The 19295-nt window shown below is 42.5% G+C and overlaps 1 long non-coding RNA gene across 1 annotated transcript; it reads right to left on the bottom strand.

Moving 5' to 3' along the window:
• Positions 1 to 1885: 1885 nt before the first annotated feature.
• Positions 1886 to 11881, bottom strand: LOC126534528 (uncharacterized). Its single transcript, XR_008612927.1, has 3 exons — positions 11826 to 11881; positions 6653 to 6712; positions 1886 to 2081 (listed from the first exon to the last, which is right to left on the bottom strand). It is a non-coding gene; the product is annotated as an uncharacterized lncRNA (long non-coding RNA).
• Between the last annotated feature and the right edge of the window lie 7414 nt (positions 11882 to 19295).

Below are 19295 nucleotides of genomic sequence, written 5' to 3'. Positions count from 1 at the left end.
AGTTTGTTAGTTTGATTCGTGAATTAGCTTTCTAAGTTAACTTATATATTTCGTTAGCTTATTTGGCAGCTGTAGTTTGTTAGGTTACTTACTATTCAGTTTATTTAATGTTGTTAGATTAGTTAGTAACATTGATCAGTTAGTTATAAGTATAATAATTAGTTTAGTAATTATATGTTAATCAGGTTAGGAATTCATGCATTAGTAATTAGCGGTGATCAAGCAATAATTGAGTAATACTTAGCATAGATCAATAAAGTCGTAATTATTAGTTATCAATAGGTTACCTTTGTTTGTTCGAGACGCAGGTTCTTTTACGCGCAATTACATAATTATGCAACGTCAACTTTGTCTGTACTCATTTTCTAGCGATGGAGTGATCCAAGTGTAAAATCAGAACTATGAGTTTAGGCTCTGTTGCCAACGCAGTTGAAATTGGAAATAAAGCAAGCTCTTGTACTGTCGAAATTGACGGAGCTGAAGTATCAGAACACTGTGCAGCAACCGGGTGGCGATTTGCACGCTGTGTCGAGAATTATCACACGCCGATACAGGCGGTGCACCTTTGCGCAATAACTTGCGCCAGCACCGCGACGCGTCCAATGCAGGGTCTATGTGAAGCTCTCCCATAGCGAAACGCGGAAGTTTCATGACCAGCTAAAATGCGTTAATTATTGTAAGAAACTCCGTGAATTGATGGACCCTGTTTGTATGCTGCAGCGTAACATATGACAAGGTCATGACGCAGGCGCTGGCTGTGGGATTCATGCGAGTGATAGGCTCAGTCTCATGGCGATTCATGACAGCGATAGGCAGACCAGGCAGTCATCATCATCATCATCAGCCTGGTTATGCCCACTGCAGGGCAAAGGCCTCTCCCATACTTCTCCAACTACCCCGGTCATGTACTAATTGTGGCCATGTTGTCCCTGCAAACTTCTTAATCTCGTCCGCCCACCTAACTTTCTGCCGCCCTCTGCTACGCTTCCCTTCCATTGGAACCCATTCCGTAACTCTTAATGACCATCGGTTATCTTCCCTCCTCATTACGTGTCCTGCCCATGCCCATTTCTTTTTCCAGGCAGTACACGTGGCAAAATGCGCTGTTTGCTCATGCGCGGCGCTTTTCACATCAATGCATTCGTGGCGCGGAAACTTGCATGTTGTCTTTTTTTTTCATATTTCAGGGCTTTCTCTAGGATGCAGAAGAAATGATTATGTAACGAGTAGGAAGTTAGAAAGCTCTGAATTAGATGCTTTAGAGTAAGCTCTACATCTTTCTCATTGAAAGTTCTAAACTAATGGTCATATTCATGAAGTTATCCTTTACCAATTATACAGTTAAGCAGAATACGAAAGATAGCGCGTCTTGCTCTAGACAGTCGTCAACAATATGTTTCACCTCGTTTTTACCTACAGTGCATAGGCATACTCTTAAACCATGGCTGACGTTAGCTGGAATAGTTTGGCATGGTGGACTCAATATGTTTCGCGTAAATGAGAAATTAATTACACAGCGCTCGAGCTCTCAAATTTCTGATTAGGCACATATAATCTCTGCAAAGAGCTTGCTGTCGTCGATTTTGGTGATCCCTGTCCTAGAAACGACAATAATGATGTGAAAAGATTCCAGAATATTCCGTAAGATTCGTAAATTCCATGTTAGAACCCCGGTACTTTGTATTTAAAGAATGTAGCCTGTTTACTGAAGGTATGTTGGCAAATGAAGTTACTAAAGGTGAGCGCCGTATGTATGCCATCCCCTAATCTATTGTCCAATGTACATATTCGCGCTGTTTTTTAAGCAATATGGAAAACTACCAGCTCGCCAATCTGCCTATCTTCTTCAAGTAAAAGAGGTCCGTTACCCGGATCGCAGGTTTCTTTGCAGGTTTCTTCATCTGGGAAAGCGTTGATCACGTCAACGCACACAAGATTAGTGGAAAGGACGCATTTCCCCTCGCTTTGCTTGAAGTACCACATCAGTTTAGCAACTCCAGGACAATCGTCCTTTTGTTCTGGTGCCTGTTGGCATTCATCAATGGCGGGATCAGTATCAAATAGGACACGGCCCATTCGTCCTGCGGACAGAAATAGATTCAAGAGTAAGTTGCTTCTATCTATCTATCTATCTATCTATCTATCTATCTATCTATCTATCTATCTATCTATCTATCTATCTATCTATCTATCTATCTATCTATCTATCTATCTATCTATCTATCTATCTATCTATCTATCTATCTATCTATCTATCTATCTATCTATCTATCTATCTATCTATCTATCTATCTATCTATCTATCTATCTATCTATCTATCTATCTATCTATCTATCTATCTAAGAGAAGAAAGGGGGTTAACCGAGGGTCCCGATTTTTATTAGTCATACTCATACACATACCATAATACGCCAACAAACATTGCCACCAAGGACAGCATAGGGAAAATTACTTGTGCTTAATAAATGAAATAAATAAACGATAAGTTGATGGAAATGAAAGTGGATGATGAAAAAACCACTTGCCGCAGGTGGGGAATGATCCCACAACCTTCTGCGAGTGGTGGCGTTGGCTAAGACTCCTAAGGTTCTACTAGGCAACATAAATACCCACCAAAGTGGATGGCGAAACGGCGCCGTGGTCGCTCGATTGGTAGAGCATCGCCTACGAAATGCGAAGGTTGTGGGATCGTTCCCCACTTGCGCGAGGTTGCTTTTTCATCCACTTTCCTTTCCATTTATTTATCATTTCTTTGTTTCATTTATTAGGCACAAGTAAGTTTACGTATGTTGTCCTTGGTGTCAGTGTTGGTTGGCTCATATATATATATATATATATATATATATAATGTGTGTGTGTTGCTTCATGCACAGGTGTCTAAATTGTGTATTGTGCTATTATTAATTGGAGGGCAGCAGAAGACATGGAGGCATAATCCCACTTTTTTCGAGGGGTTTGCACTCACGCACGTGTGCTGCTGCAACGATGCAGCGGCCCCGAGCATTCCACATTTACGAACGTCATTACCACGAACGTACATGCGGATTCGTAGTGACAACTCTGTAGACAATTTTGCGCTAGTGTATGTTGCTTAACTAAGGAAGAAATAGTGGGCCACATATTCCTTACAATATACAGCAGATACATCAAACGCTTACACCAATTACACTTCACCTTGGTCCCAAGCACACGTAGTGTTCGAAATTGGTATGCTATAAGACAGAATGTAGTAATTAATTTTTGAACAAATTTTAGAGCGTTAATATAAAACAAAATTGAGAAGAACGCACGCTATTTCAATTTGGAGGTCTTTATGGCTTGTAAGTACTCACTGTTTTTTTTTTTATTCTTCACAACTTGCACCATATCTGATACAATTTTACTTAGATTCAGTATGTGATAGCCTGAATAATCGCAAATTAAAAAGCAAAAATAAAAATAAAAATTCTAATTCTAAAATTTATTTTTGTACTTTTTTGACCTCCAGCAGCGAGGACAATTTATTTACAGGCTTTCTTTCAGTGTTGGCCTCCATAAAAACAAGTTACCTGAAAATTTGTGACGGTCGAATCCTTGGCTGTGTTTTACATTAACCCACCTTGGAATCTAATGTCAACACCCTCTAGATAGATTTTCAGTCCTGCGTGTCACGTGAGATTACCTTGAGTACGTCACTACTCGCCGGCACCCTCCCGCTTGGCTCGCTCGGACGGTTTGGCGGCCTTCGCCGAACGTGCAGCTCAGGCTCCAGCGGAAACTCGCCGTGTTTCGCAGATCGCAAATCAGCAGCATCTAAACACATTACTTTTTTTTATAATGAAACGAAGACCGACGCATTATGAAATAACATTTGCGTTTGTGGAAGCTGTGAAGCTTTCAGTTTTCACAGTTTCTCACAAGAGCGGCAAGATCGATGTTAAAAACAAATTTTTATTGCGTAGGAAAATATCTGATGATCTATTAAGCGAAAAGCAGTGCATTCCATATTGCCGTTGCGGAGCACTTTAACACAGAGCACAATAAACAAGGCAATACAAGGAATAAAAAAAATTCTGAAGGTGCAAAGCGAGGGTGCAACACTGCACATATTTTACAAAGTATTGTTAAGTTGAATGAGAAGTGAAGCCTGTCATATAAAACATGAAACATAGTATAGCAGACGAATACAACAACAGGAACCACATCGTAAAAACAATTATTTCTCAAGTACGCTGGCCTTTCACTTTTTTGCCATTCTCTTCCTTTACAGTGCAATATACATCGTTCCGTTGCAACGCCTTGGCGGCTTGGGTTATTCTGGGCGTACTCTACACGAGAACAGCGCGAAAAGATGAAGGAGAAGGGGAACACACACCATCACGGCGTTCAGTCGTTTGCACATGTTATTCACCAGAATATTTCTAGCATAATTTGCAACCAAATGGTTGCATGCGTGTGTCACGCTTGTGACCATTTAAACAAGTCTTCAACTCTTCAAACTTTGGAAGCGCTTGAATTGTTAAGTGTCTGAGGATTTGCTTTGTTTGCATTTTTGGAATAATTTATTGGAACTGTTCAACACTACAAGCTTGCTCACTATAACATGCGCATACGTGGCACTACTGGTCATGGAAACAGAATGAAACTTTAAACCACCACGATGTAATCGAAAGACTAGTGGACGCATGTCTGACTTCATCTCAGTATCGCATCTTGGTACACGTAAGCTGACTTTGCAACTGTCGCATTTTGTTTCTTCTTTAAGTCCAGTGTACGCACAGTAAGCAGCAATGTATGCAATGACAGGCACCTGCGCATTTAGTCCGTTGAGGTCTGCGTTTTTCATAGTTAAGGTATAAGAGGTGCTGGCATCATTTGCAATATTTGCCTCTTTAATGTCTCCGAAGGCACGCGCTGTGGTTGCTTAGTGACTATGTTGTTGGTCTGCTGAGGAAGAGGTCGGGGTATCGAATCCCGGCCACGGCGGCCGCATCTTGATGGGGGCTTAGATGGGTTTCCTAAATTTAAGACGTTGAAGAACTCGAGTCCCCTTCTACGCCGTGCCTCATAAGCAGATCGTAGTTTTCGCACTTAAACTGAATTTTCTTTTAATGCTCGTGAAAGCATTTGAACTTATCACTGGGAGAGTATTCTGAAACCGCTTCTTCTCCTCAGTTTCATAAAGCTGGTGGACAGATGTATGGTAGTTACCACCTGCCATCTGCCTGCGCAGGCCAAACTTCGAGAGAGTCCGTCTGAGTTTTCCCTAGAAGAACATTCTTTTGCCCAAGCTCTCCAATAAAGTGCTTTGCAAATCCTGAAACTGAATATGCAGACAACCTCAATGCAGTAAGCGTTTCTTTATTTAATGCACACACCATTGTGGTATCTATAAAATTCCCACAAGTCAAGTCACGTAACAAATGAACTGAGAAATTCAAGCTTAGGGTTATAATCTGCACAGGAAATTGGCTCTTCAAGGATACTTCGGCGATGAAAACATTTGTTTGTAGTCCTTATGGTAACTATACTCCACCACATAATTATTATTCTGATGATGTCTGCCGTTCCCTGCGCATGATAGATAAATCCTTAGTTGCAGTGAGTTGGAAGAGCCTCAAAAACCTGTGTGCTAAAAACTTGCAGAGCTAGCTTAATCTTCTGACGTTCCAAATTACTCGCATTAGGAACTCAACGGTTTCCTAAATTAAAGAAAAATTGACATACATTAAGAATTAAAAAGAAAATTTAACGAATCCTGCATGTGGAGCTCGTGAAGGTCTGCAAATGAAGCTGTCATGGTCCGCTCAGGATTAACACTGTAAGAATGTAGGTCAAAGTGTGGACAAAAAGGCAAACACCCAGATGATCCTGTTTAATCGAATTATTGAGAATGCGTTAAAGATGTTCAGCCTCCACCACGTAGAACAGTGGTCGTGATTGATTTGCAGGGTGGCGGTGTACAACCTGAAGCTTGTGTGGCTCTGAAAACATTGCCACTGCTTTTTCTGTTCACGGTGATATTGTCAAAAACAACAATGAAACTTTCAATCCGAATTGCTCTAATTTTATAACGATCTCTTCAACATTGCGTGACACCATTTTCATTGTTTTCATATGCCGAATATGGGCGACCTCGCAAAAAGAACTCGGCAAGCTTTGCACCATGAATATATGTGGAGATGTTCCTGGTTCACTCGAATTTGTGGTTGCACCACACATGTTGCCACCCTTGAAATTATAAGACGTCCTTATGTATATCCCGTCCAACATGTTCTGCTTCGTACGACGCCACATATTCAACCCAAGACTTTTGATCCCGACCACTGCAGCCGCATTGCGACAGCAGCGAATTAGAAAACGCACGTGCATTAAGATTTTGGGACACGTTAAAGAACACCGCGTAGATTAATCCGGAGTCCGCCACTACGTCATGCTTCATAATCCGATTGTGGTTTTGGTACGTACAGCCCCGCACTCCCAGTTTTCGTCAGCCAGCCGATATAGCGCACCAATTTTCAGTAGCCAAGTTCCGCCAACGGCGTTTTTGAAAGGTTGTTTTTAATGGGTTTCTAACACTTCAATGCTATTGATCTGATTTTTATTTAGCCTAAGTTTATTGATGGAACGTGTGCATACGTATATTCACATTGCCTGTACTGCCATACATACCTTCCAGGAGCGTCGCCCAGAAGAAAAATACAATAACATTGTGCTGCATCTTGTAGCTGCCTGTGGAATAATGGTGGTTCATAATATTGACAACAGATATGACGGAACGATACTGATGACATAAAGTTGAAGGTTTCGCTATTACCTTGCGACTACTATACCGGAACAATATTCAGTGAGGTATCACACGTGGTCATTGCATAAGGTAAGTCAAGTCACTGATTGTACAAACAAAATAATGCTTCCGGTTCGGTACCTATAAACGTGCTACATCAGCCAATCGAAAATAGTTGCGGGTTTTCCATCTTTAGAATACGTCACGCTTTCAATGCTTTAATTGTTCTGTTACCAGCGCCTAACGGAGATGATGTCAATGTTCACATAGCCTTTTTATGCGAAGCTTTCCTACCTTCTTCTCACACTTTGGTAGATGTTTCTAACCGCTGGCCCTTTTTAACGACTACTGACTCTGCAGGTGCGCAATGACCGCAAGCGGCACATTCTAGACTTATAAAATTAACAATGTAAGCAATGTAAGAAGAATGTAAACAATAAACAATGTAAGGAGTCTTGTATGGGCTTCTATATTGCCACATTACTGCCATATATCCCGTGCTTTTATGCACCCTGAACTCTCATGAATCGGCCGTGGTCGACTGTGACTTTTGATGAAAGTTTGTACGCTAATGTGTTCTTAGATCACTCACTTGACTTATGAAGCATGGGCATACTGACAAGCGATGCATCGTCATAATAATCATCAGGAGGAGGAGATGCAGCATATTTTTGTGTCTACTGCAGGATGAAGGCATCTCGTGGCAATCTCCAAATACCCCTGTCCCGCTTCAGCTGAAGCTGAGTGGCGATACTACTTCCTAATTTCATCAACATACCTAATTTTGTGCCGTCCTTAACTACGCTTCCCTTTCCTCCACACATATTATGCCACTCTAATGGTCCACAAGTTAGCTGCCCTAAACATTACATTGCTAGCGCGGCTCCATTTTTTCACTTTAACCCAAACTAGAATATTGGTTATACCCGTTTGTCCTCTGCACCACATTGCTCTACCTGTTTCCTAAAGTTACGCGGTACATATGTAGCACACAGATACATTTGGCTGGAAATTTTTGGGGTCTTTCAGCAGTACCAGAACCGCAGCGTTTTTTGACTGCTTGACAATGTTCGTCGAAGCGACACCTACGTCGCAATTAGAAGGACATGTCCAACCCGTGTTCCCTAGAGAAGTTGTAAACATTGACCCCTAAGCACGGTTCTTACTTCACCATGCACAGACCAATAGTTTGCGCCATCATGCAAGGTTGCGAAACCATGGACACGTTTTAATCTATTAATACCTGCACATTATACGTGCGTTTCGTCATGTTTCAGTGCACCTCTCGAAGATTGAGAAAACATAGGCAGGCGCCAGGGGTGTGTCCTGCCTGACTTGGTACTACAGTAGTGGTAGGTGCTCCCAAGACTCTGATCTATTGTTCTGGAGATTCTTGTGTTCCTTGCCTTTGTTATCTCTTTCTTTACCACTAGAGATGCGTCTCATTTTTGGTGCTTTTATGTTTCACCGTTATATTTCAAGGCGTACTAGTCGCAACGCATGCCATGGTATATTAGACTGTATCATGTTCATGGGTGTTTTAATGGAAGTAAAGCCGACCTTATTGCTCGCAGAGTTTTTGATAATGATTATGTAGAATTTCAAACAGGCTGCCTCAACAAACATGAACAGAAGTAATAATTTCTTATTTCCAGTGAAATAATTGAGAGTAAAAAACTTGAAATATAAGAAATATGCGCCTGGAGTCTTGTTACCATCTTCTGCAAATTAGACCACCCAAAGATTGTCATGTGGATTTGTTGACATCAGTATTAGCCATGGTGATTCCCATGCTATGCAATACAACCATGGCTTCATAAATGTGGTTAAAGGTAGGCACGTGCGTGACAGGCAACATTTCGTTTTGTGTACTGCACCAAGAACTTTTTAACTTCATTGCTTCCACTCTCGAAATAGTGGTTGTGAAGTTGCAGAGCATGCACAAGCCTCGTCACAGTTGATTACTCTATTACTCAAAGGTGGTCTGATCATGGGCCTTTGACTGACATTAAACTGTCACATGCTTCGTAGAGTACTTATACAGTACTGGGCAGTAATGCGCCGTGTTGCACAATATTGCAAGGTCTTTAAAAATGGCATTTTCACAGGCGGTATTTCTTAGGTCATAGATTACGCTGCTAGTAAATTCTTGCTAAAGGTCTCTCTGAAATTGACTGCGCGCTCTTGTGGAAGTGAAAATTTCACATGATGATAACGACTGGTTGAAAAAGTTTTACATACGCTGCCGAAAGTCCGGCGGATTAAAGAAGCTCTAGGGGTTAAAGATAACGCCGCACTTGATATTACTGGGACGCAATCATAAAACCACATGCCCTCCTGTGCATCTACCGATGTCTGACACCACGCTAAAGCTAAATGAACAACAATTCACTCAACCTGACCGAAGTTTCTGTCATCACTGCCGCTATTATATAAAAATCATGCTGTTGAGTCAACTGAAGTGCAATTTTTGCGTTTCATGAGTGAGTGTCCGCTAGTAGGTCCATTCAAAGAAGAATAAAGCCTGCACCCGAGTAAGCTTTCAAAATAGAATGCGACCCCTCCTCCCCTGTTTGCAGCCATTCTAGGACACGGGAGAAAAACGTGATTTTGAATGTTGTAACTTTCACAAGGCTTTAGCTAAGTTTCCGTGACTCCTATGACGTAATACGTGGTATCTACTGTGCCACCAGCGTCAGAAGAGCATTAAAAACTTTTTCTAAGCTTCTCACATTTCATTGAAGCAGTGAGTGTGGTCTATGTAATCTGTTAAGTTATCTACAGAAGATGTCGTCAGGATATTGCGGATATTATGCCACACGGTCTAGGTCAGCCTCCATGAAGATGTGGAGGACATCGGAATTCTCCGCTTTCCTCATTAATATTCGTCTTCTTGATACCCAAGCATACTTCCAGTTGTGTTGCTTTTTGCGTCAATCGCCATTGCGAGCAAAAGTTTGTACTTAGTGCACAAGTGCTCATTTATGAACCCTGTGTACGTTCTGTCAGGTGAAAATCGGCTGCAGTAAGACGGGCTTCTTTTTTTTCAGATTGAAGCAAGTTGTCACGGGGTGCGCAGGACTTTAATTTGATAATAATGTTTGGTTGATTTTTGTTTTTTGTTGGAACGCGGTGTACGACATCAATATCAGCCATTGTCACCTGCGCAGCAACCTTTGCTGCCAGGGTGGTAACAACTGCCGACAGTGACTCCTTAGGCACTCTGGGGATACCTTTCACTTCAAGATTTCTTCTGCAACTGTATTGCTGCAGTTCCATCGGTTCATGTTTAGTAGCCGGTAACTCTTTACTGAGGCGGCTGTTCTCACTTTTAAGTCGTCTTTGTTCCGAATTCACTTTGCCTAATTCCCTCTGCACATTACCAAGCTCTTTCTTAAACTCATCGAAGCTTTCGCTCATAAAATCTGTAGACTTCTTAAGGGAAACAAGCTCACTGCTTACGTTCTTACCCATGTTATCAATCTGAGTACTCAGCTTCAAAAACAAGGCAGCAAGTTCTTTCACTGTCGTGGGCCTTCTTTCGAATACTGTTTCGCCAGTATTTTTGGTACCCGCATCAGATCCATCATCGCCCATAGCTGGAGAACGAGTCAGGCACGAAGCTAACATTTAGGTAATGAAGTTGTTTTGCACACCTGTAATGCGCAAAAGTAAGGTGAGTTGGCCATCGATGTGATTGTGCCTGGATCGCCCACAGCAATGGCTCTGGCGAAATGTGAAGCACGCTTTTATGCTCTCCGTTGCATCATCCAAGGATTCTGCGCAGCAGTAGTGGGACAGGAGGCCTGCCTCGGCTACAGCTTGCTCGGTTCTGATTCCAGCAATGATCTGGTGGTTTGATTGGGCATGGGTAGTCGCGTCGAGTGTTCACACCTGCGAGCGTCGATGACTACCCCTTGTAATGTAAGAAAGAGCGGGGAGTAGGCCGTCGATGTGATCGCGTCTGGATCGTCTACAGCAATAGTATTCACAACTCCGGTTTCATCAATGTTTATTAGATCGAACTATATGAGCTCTCTCGCATGAGGCTTTCTTCACGATACGGCTCCCACGGCCAGGAAGTTATTCAATGACACCATGCTCACCAGCTTAACGAGATAGTCACTGAAGAACTGCGGTTAGTAAGGAAACGATCTGCCTTTCCACCGAAAGAAAAGGCGACCATTAAAGAGTTCTTCTACGTGGTGGAAAAATTTACACCTTTATTACCTTGCAAACATGGAAGATGGCGGCAAACTAACAAATAGCTCTGCTGTGCCCATTGTTTCATGTGTTGCGCTTGCTAATTGAAGGCTAACTGTAGAAAGGCGATTTTTCTTGAATAAAGCTAGGAATTTTTATGTGCTCTTTGGCTGGCTGCAGCACCGCGCGTTGAGCAAAAACAGCATAGATAGAGCGAATACAATGTGAAGGGCACGGAACCGCTCTCATCGGTGCTCTGGGGTTGGATGTAAGAATATCGTTTATAACGTAACCAAGCCCAAACGCGAACTCCTTCAGATCAGGTGCAGAATCTGAATTTTAGGATTGCTGCATATGATTATTTTGTCAGTTTTATAGAAAAATACCAAATGACAGCAGAGAAAGCTATTAACAGAGCTTTCGGAATATCATAACAAATTCATATCATATCATATCAAGGTCTTAGTGCCTTAGCTCTGATAGAGGTTTACAAAATTTTTTATTGTGCTTTAGCATCAAGTTTGAAAGTTACGGCTAATGTTCATTGGAAGGTTCCCGTGTCAACGCGTGAGGGAAACATCTGCATTATGGAGCATATCTCTCAACCGACTCCAACATTCCTCAATCAGTTGCATTGCTTCTTTTTGGTGAAACAGAGAGACAGCTTAAACATGATGTTCAACAGGCCGATCCTCACAATAATATGGATGTCCTGAAACTTTTCTATCAGCTTCTGTACAGCTCAGCCTACTCATAGCTTTAGCTGGGCCGTGTGGCCATATTGTGGCAAAGTTACCGTTGTTATTTATCCCAGCTAAAGAATAAACCACCCGCAGTGCAAGGAAGAAGTCTTACCTGCTCTTGAGTGCCTTTCAGTGCATCGAAAAGCGACTTCTTCGTGTACTGAAAAAGTGCCCACCTTCCGGCACATATATACAAGGGAATGCCATTGTGGGAGAGAGGGATATTGAATACACAGCGTAGCAGAGGTCTTTAATGACGCAGAGGAATGTGCACATGACTGTAGGGAGAAAGAAGCTGAGTGATGAGTGAAAGGCCGCATGCCAGGGCTCCAACTACAGGTGCACTAAGCATGCGTATGTAGACGCTGTAGCTGCTCAGTATACGTGCGGCAACTTTTATATTTCTGACGTGGCAGAAAGTACTATTAGGGTCACTAATGTTGAAAAGTAATCTATAAATATTGTAGGAAACACACCCAGGAACAAAATAGAAGCAAATATACAGCACTTCGCGGGGAAAGAGGATGGACTGCAGATCTAACAGCCTAATTGAGTCAAAGTGCAAAAAAATGGCAAATTATGAAATTAAAGATCACAAATTACGAAAAGCGGAGCACTTCTTTTAGGACGCCCCCCGATGCCTCGCCTCACCCCTGTGCCTCGCGCGACACGAGAGGGCGTGATTCCGGCCTGCCTTCCTCTCTCGCACACGCTACATGAAGCCGTTTTCGAAGGCTCACCATCGCACTCTTTCACTTCAGTGTGCAGCAGTCGGCGTGCGGCGACCTTTTCATTGCCAGAACTGCACGGCGACGGCGACGCTCACGGTAGAAATGCTCCTTCAATGTCCATATAATTGCTATCGCAAAAAATACTAATTTATATGGACTGATATAATGATTCTTGGAAGATGATTACCCTGGCGACGAATAGTTACTATGGCTCTAGACAGTATACAAATTATCTATGTGGCAGTTTTTTGTCGTAGTTTCGGAAAAATATACGCCAAGTAATTTGAATAATGGTACATTTTTACGGTATTGCTGAAATGTGGAATAGTCGAAAATGTTGGCTACGGGGATGAAACTATACTCCCTGTGTTTTTTCTACGTTAAGCTGAAGAGAAATGTTTACCGGACATGTACGTATCTCTGCAATCGTTGCTGACATTTGGGAAATAAAAAAAACAGAGAGTCTGCTTAAATATTCGAATCAGTACATATATATATATATACTGGCCGTAATTTAATTAATATTGGCTGTTTCATGCATGTATATTATGAAAATATACAAACACTATATGCTCACCCGGCGCAACGCCCGTTTCTGCCAGTTTTACCTCAGAATCGTGCTAAAATTACGAAGTGACGCCCATGTGTCATGTAATGCTTCAAGAGAGGAAGGGCTGCGCCTTCAATACGGTGACTATCTATGCTATTATTTAAAACGTTATGAATAATTAGATCGAATGCCTTAAAAAAACGTGAAAATTCCTAGTATCATTTGTTTCTCCCCAATTCCTCGTAATATATATTCTTTTTTGGTCAGAAGGTATAACTATATCGACGTCGTGAAAACCATATTCCGCGAAGGTAGGACAACAAACGAATGATTGAATAAAGAGATCTGTGTTAGAGTCATTTTGACCGTGCCTTTTGGCCAAACATGTGGCACTGACACAGGGTGGTAACTCGAGTTATTATTCTTTTTGTCTTTTTGAAATATTATTTTAAGCTTAGCCATTTACCTACTACGCTGGAAGATACCTGACAAACATATATTAAGCACGTACTCCGTGCAAGTGGAAATTCTTCCAATAAAATTTTTCACTGATGCTGCTTGACTACCATATGCATCAATAGCTATGATATTACTTACCGGCATATATGCAATACATTCCTCTTTTGTAGCACTCCTCAAGTCTAATAACTGCCACCCCTGAAGTGTTTCGAATAACTACTTGCGGCGTTGATGTATGGGTGGATGACAATATATCACGTTGACTACGACACAGAAATACACCATAAAAGCATTAGCAAGATGAACTCCGTTAGTTCAACGACGTGTTTGAATAGTGTAGACGTATTTACAGCGTGGCCCTAGTTAACGAGGCAATCGCCTTGGGAATTATATCGGGTGGCCTGTCGATGATTTAAACACAATAAAGTGATACTGTTTCTTTAGGAAACATCACTGTTTGGAACGTAATTCTAGTAATCCTTAAATGTTCTAAGTTCGTTCATAAATTTAGGTTGTATGAATGAACTGTACAACTTATTTTATTTAATGGCCTACATATGTTCTTCTTTATGCACGGATGGCGTCATTTCCTTGAGTGTTTAAACTTTCTAAACGAAAAATATGCATAATAGGCTTGATATCTACTCGTAAAAACATGGCAAAAGCCGTATCTGCATTTATATTACTTTTGGTTACACATATAATACCACGAGGCACCTGCAAAACAATCTCAAAATGTCGACAATGTTGTAGCAATAATGAGCCGATAAGAGTAATGCGGGAAACGTGTCGAGTTCCTCACTAATCATCATACCCAGTAGATGAAGCAGCGCACTGAAAAGGACAGAACGTAGTGAAAAACTTGCAAGTACTTTATTCAAGAACAAACTTCACATTTTTATCACCACGCTGTCTCGGGTGTCAAATAGAGGCTACATATAAAAAATTGCTGAAATATTCTCGCATTTATTTTTATCAAGCATAAACTTATGCTACTGTTATTTAAAAGAGGCCTTCTCACAAAGCCGCAGAACAGATTGTTTACTCATACAGCCCTATTTCTTTCGTTAATGTGGAAACATTTTATTATTTTCCTGGTCAGGTGATCCTTGTGATAAAAAAGAACAGTGGTGTCCCTGAAAAGCAGCAAGCACCTACATTGTAAACGATGTCCTTTAATGTGAGAATATAATCTTTGCCGCAGTTGACCTTCTGTGTTCCAAGTGTCTTGTGTTCACACACGGATCCATTTGGCAAATGTATGCTCTTCCACAAGATAGGGGCAGGCCATGTACAACAGGTGAACCACACAACACAAGGGCCACGCATCCTTAAGCATGCACACAAATCTCTTTTTTTTGTGTTGATGGGAGACCGCCATCCAATGCAGCAAATATGTTGCCGATATTGTTAGGTGCCTAAATAACTACTTCTAGACAGCGCCTGCTACCCACGTTTTTAAGCTTATGCGCCATCAGGCATACTCATGGAAAAGATATTTTTACATCGAAGCTGTTTACCTGACGGACCTGTATGAATGAGTCGTGGCGGGGTCTCTCAAGGGGATTTGGGGATGGCTAACGTCTGTAAAGTGAACGGAAAATTTAACAAGCTATATTATGGCACAGCAAAAAGAAAAGACACGTGATTTCACCTTCGCGCCACACCTGCGCAATCGGCGAGTGCAACCGCGCTGGCCGTTGTTGCTGCCGGCCGCGTCTGCTACCGTCGGCCCTGAATACAACGGCACCGTACTTGTGGAGGGAAGACACCGCGATGTGCGCCGCGGCCGCCGCCGCGGTGTGTGAGAAGCGCGTTGTGCATTGCAGAATTATACAATTCCAAAAGCTGCAACTCCAACAGAAATGGGGAAAGGGGAAGACCGAGTATTGTGCGCACGGCCGAAGAAGAAGCCGAATACGAGGAGAGCCGTCGACAGCAGAGACGCGGCTATCAGCAACGACAAAGTGCCCGTGCGAAAGCGGAGAATGCGGCCAGTGACTTTGCTTTCTTGAAGAACGTCAGCGAGAGCAGATGCGAGAGTCTAATCGTCGCCGTCGAGTGAAAGCTACCGATAAAGATCGCGCACTGGAAGCCGCTTGTAACCGTTAGGCTAGGTCGTTCGAGTCTGCGTCCAAGCGGCAGAAGCGTGAGTGCACACCTCCTTCTAGTTTGACCGGGGCGAATTCAACATCCAAGAGAATCCTTCTGGACGCAGAGTTTGGGCATAGTTGCTTGGTGTGCCGTCAACAGCTTCGCTGGTTAATGCGCCACCATATGAATGGTTGTGCCCGAATTTTTTTCCTGCTGTTATTCTCATCTTTATTATGCTCCTACGGAAAGCCATCGCGCAAATAACAAAGCAACATATGTGCTGATCTGCACAGCATATGTTTTTCGCATCCTGCATTCTTTAGCCCGATAATTTGTTTGTTGAAACTTTCATTTGGTTTTTCTGTACTAGACTTCTGCACAACTCTTCTACACAACACTTCTACACAACACTTCTACACAACACTTCTGCACAATTGGATCCCGCGCCCTCGTGCTGAGCAGCTCAGCACCATAGCCACTGAGCAACTACGGCGCGTGTGACGGCTTTAGGTCGACCATTACTAACCTTTAGGTCGACAAATGCGAATTTGTTTTTTATCGCCGCCGTTGTCTTTTCTGAACCCTTCCAGGTATGAACATAGCACAAACTTCCATTATCGGACGTAAGAAACCGTAAATTGTTTCTCAAGCCAAAATTCACCACAGCCTTTACATGTTGCTAGTTTATGTTGGAAATATTTGTCCTGGAAAGCACATCCACACAGGAATCGATACGACAACGAGGAAGTGATCAGAAATTGCGTAAATGTGAACACTACTTCACAAGAGACATGTCATAAGTAGTTATTCACAAGTCCAACACATTGTCACAAGTCGGAGAAAATACCGCAGGTGGTATGATTAAGTCCGGAGAAAGATGAACATCTCACCGTGATTTTATTTCTAAATACAGGTTACTATGCGAAATCATCTATATAACGAAACATTTCCAATGACTGTTTGATGTCTATCTGTGTTGATTATTTCTAAAGGTGAATTCAAGATTAACAAAAACTGCAAGTATTTCGCCATCTTATGTTTCTGCGACCCGATTATGGCGGTCGGTTACAAAGATGACATTGCATTTAACAACAGCTTCATAGCGAGCATCAATGCGGTAAAATTACGATACGAGTTCATAATTATTTAAATTACTCATATAAGCTAAAATTGACACTTAACTGTCAAGTTCCTCACGGCGGTTCAATTAAGAATGCTTGTAGATAGGAGAGGTATAACAATATTCTTCCGAAACAAACCACGTTTTCGCGAACGTGAGTATATTAATGCGCCCGTCTAGTTAGAAAAAGCAAACTGTCAATTAATCTCAGTTGTTTTCGCCAGATATAAGTATAAAGCGTATGCCGGGGTCCTATAACGCAAAAGTATTCCAATGTGTTTTTATTACAATTTCCTGACGTCAAATTTGCGTAACTGCTGACGCAAGCATCGGGCGGTCACCCGCAGGGTTGTCGGAACAGACCAATCAAACGCTCTTTGAAAAACGAATAACATTGCCAACACTGAGCGGCTTGTTTTATCTAATTGGCTGACAAGAGGCCAGGAGCCCTCTCAAGTGGAGGGGGATTTGATGGGGCCGAGCCACTGCATGGGAAATCGATAACCGGATGAAGAGGCTGGTGCGACGTCTGCGATTGGTCTGCTTTCCCTTACTTAGCTTGCGGTGGCTGGTCGAAAATTGCGGCGGGGTGACAACTGAAGCTTAAGAATGACACTAAAACGGATCCTCAGCAAAGAAGAGTTTGTAGAACGAGGTCGTAAACGTGCGGAAAGTGCTCGAAAACGTTACGCAGCCACGCAAAAAGCTTTATTATATGGAAATAAACCCATGCTCTCCGGCAGGTGCGAATAGCCAGTGCCTGAGCGATTGGCGGCAGCCATCTTTTATTCCTTTCGGAACGGGGCAGCCTGCGGCTATTCAGAGGAAAATTTAGTTTTGTTCGGCATATTAATGCATCTTTAACGCGCACACGTCACGTTGACACGGTAAGTTTTTGTTGTTTTGTGACGTCTAGTGAGAGACAGATGAAGTGGGTGCAGCCCCGAGAACATTTGACCAATAGCCGAGGGCTAATGGCGAAAAGGCATGGAATCAAAACAACTATTTTTCTTTCGTTCAGTCAAATCATGCATAATCGTGACGTGTGTACACGTCATATCAGATGGGAAGCTATCGCGGTTTTCGTGACGTCGCGTGACAGACAGATGTAGTGGTGATGGTCCAAAAAAGCTTTTGGCTAATCGCGGAGGGCTGATTACAGAATTGGAACAGAAAAGTTTGGAATAGTTTTACGTTATAGCGCCCCCGTTGCGGCATTTCTAACATTGGTTTCTGACTATACTCTCAGAAACGTGCACTTAGTCCATAAAAAACAACGCAAACAAATGAATAGATCATTCTAAAATACAAATGCTGCGCACTTTGCAGAGGAAAGCGGCGCAACAATTTAAATTTACAAATCCGTTCTCTTTTTTACCGAATGAACAATTTCATCTTCGCGTGCTAGCTGAAGGAATCATTATTTTCGCCTGCAAATTCCTTTACCTGGCGGAGTAGTTTTCTTTTTATTTTTTCAGTTATGTTTTCACAGATCAAATTTGTTCGAGTTCGTGCTGCCTTGAACTTTGCTGTTCAAAGCAGCTGCTTTGAAGTTACTCGCAGTTAACTCTGACAACTTGATCGATTTGGCTACTTTGTTTGGCTTTGTCAGGATGGTTTCATTTTCGAATACCAGAATACCATTAACTTCAACATTAATCTTCGTACTGCGTTATTCGATGTCGCTAAGCGATGCTCCGACTTACTCGATGTCGCTTGGAATTTCACTGTCTCCAAATCTAAAAGTCATTTCTTCAATCGGGTTATTCCCTTCTTGCGTGCCACTTGACGACTCAGCATTTAATACTATTTTTTTGGACAATAGCTGGATTGAGGCATTGACTTCTACGTTTTGCGTCAAGCCAGTAAGCCTGTCTAGTCAGACTTATGTCTGCCATCAAGAAAAAAGTTCGGGATCTATCACCTATCCGTTTGTTGTGTTGGCTTTTGGTGCTCTGGACGTTTAACATCGTGACACCTTCTGTGTGCCGTGGTATTCTCTTTTGTGCATTGACCCACAGCAGCCGCATCAGTCACCGTGAGTGTAGCTACAAACGAATTCTGAGCACTTCATGAAGCGCTTACGAGTCGGTAGGGCGTCGTTGCGGGAGGCCACAGCTTCCTTTCGGCTCCATTTGTTGCGCACGTATTGCACGGAGCCAAAGCCCTACACACCAGAAATGGAGAGCATAAACCAAAAAAATGGCGAATCAAATGGCAGCGGCAGAAACATGGACCAGAAAAATTAGTTAAGATAAACTTGTGTTTCCGTCCTTCCGTCACCCCCGCCCGACATGCAAAATCGGTATGAGCCTAACCACCACAAGGGCAACCAATCAAATCAAGAATACCGTTATTCATGCTGATCCGGGCCAGAAAGCTTGAAGATGAGACAGCATGTTCCGTGTTAAACCGGGCTGCGAAGGGTATAATAAACCTGTAAAGGAGCGTCATTTCGTCCCCGTATTCACTAGCCGTGTGCTCCTGTCGTATTGCTGCTATCAACTACATAGTACCTTCGCATAAAAGGCACAAATAGTAGGTATACAAAAGCCGCATTGAACCAGCATCCTTCCCTTTATATCTACAGGCTGCATCGCTATTTTCCTGCGGCCCGATCGTAAGCCA

The sequence above is a fragment of the Dermacentor andersoni genome, chromosome 7 (genome assembly GCF_023375885.2).
Source record: "Dermacentor andersoni chromosome 7, qqDerAnde1_hic_scaffold, whole genome shotgun sequence".
NCBI classification, from domain to species: Eukaryota; Metazoa; Arthropoda; class Arachnida; order Ixodida; family Ixodidae; genus Dermacentor; species Dermacentor andersoni.
The sequence above is the reverse complement of the archived record's forward strand: the minus strand, read 5'-3'. Positions and strand labels throughout refer to the sequence as shown.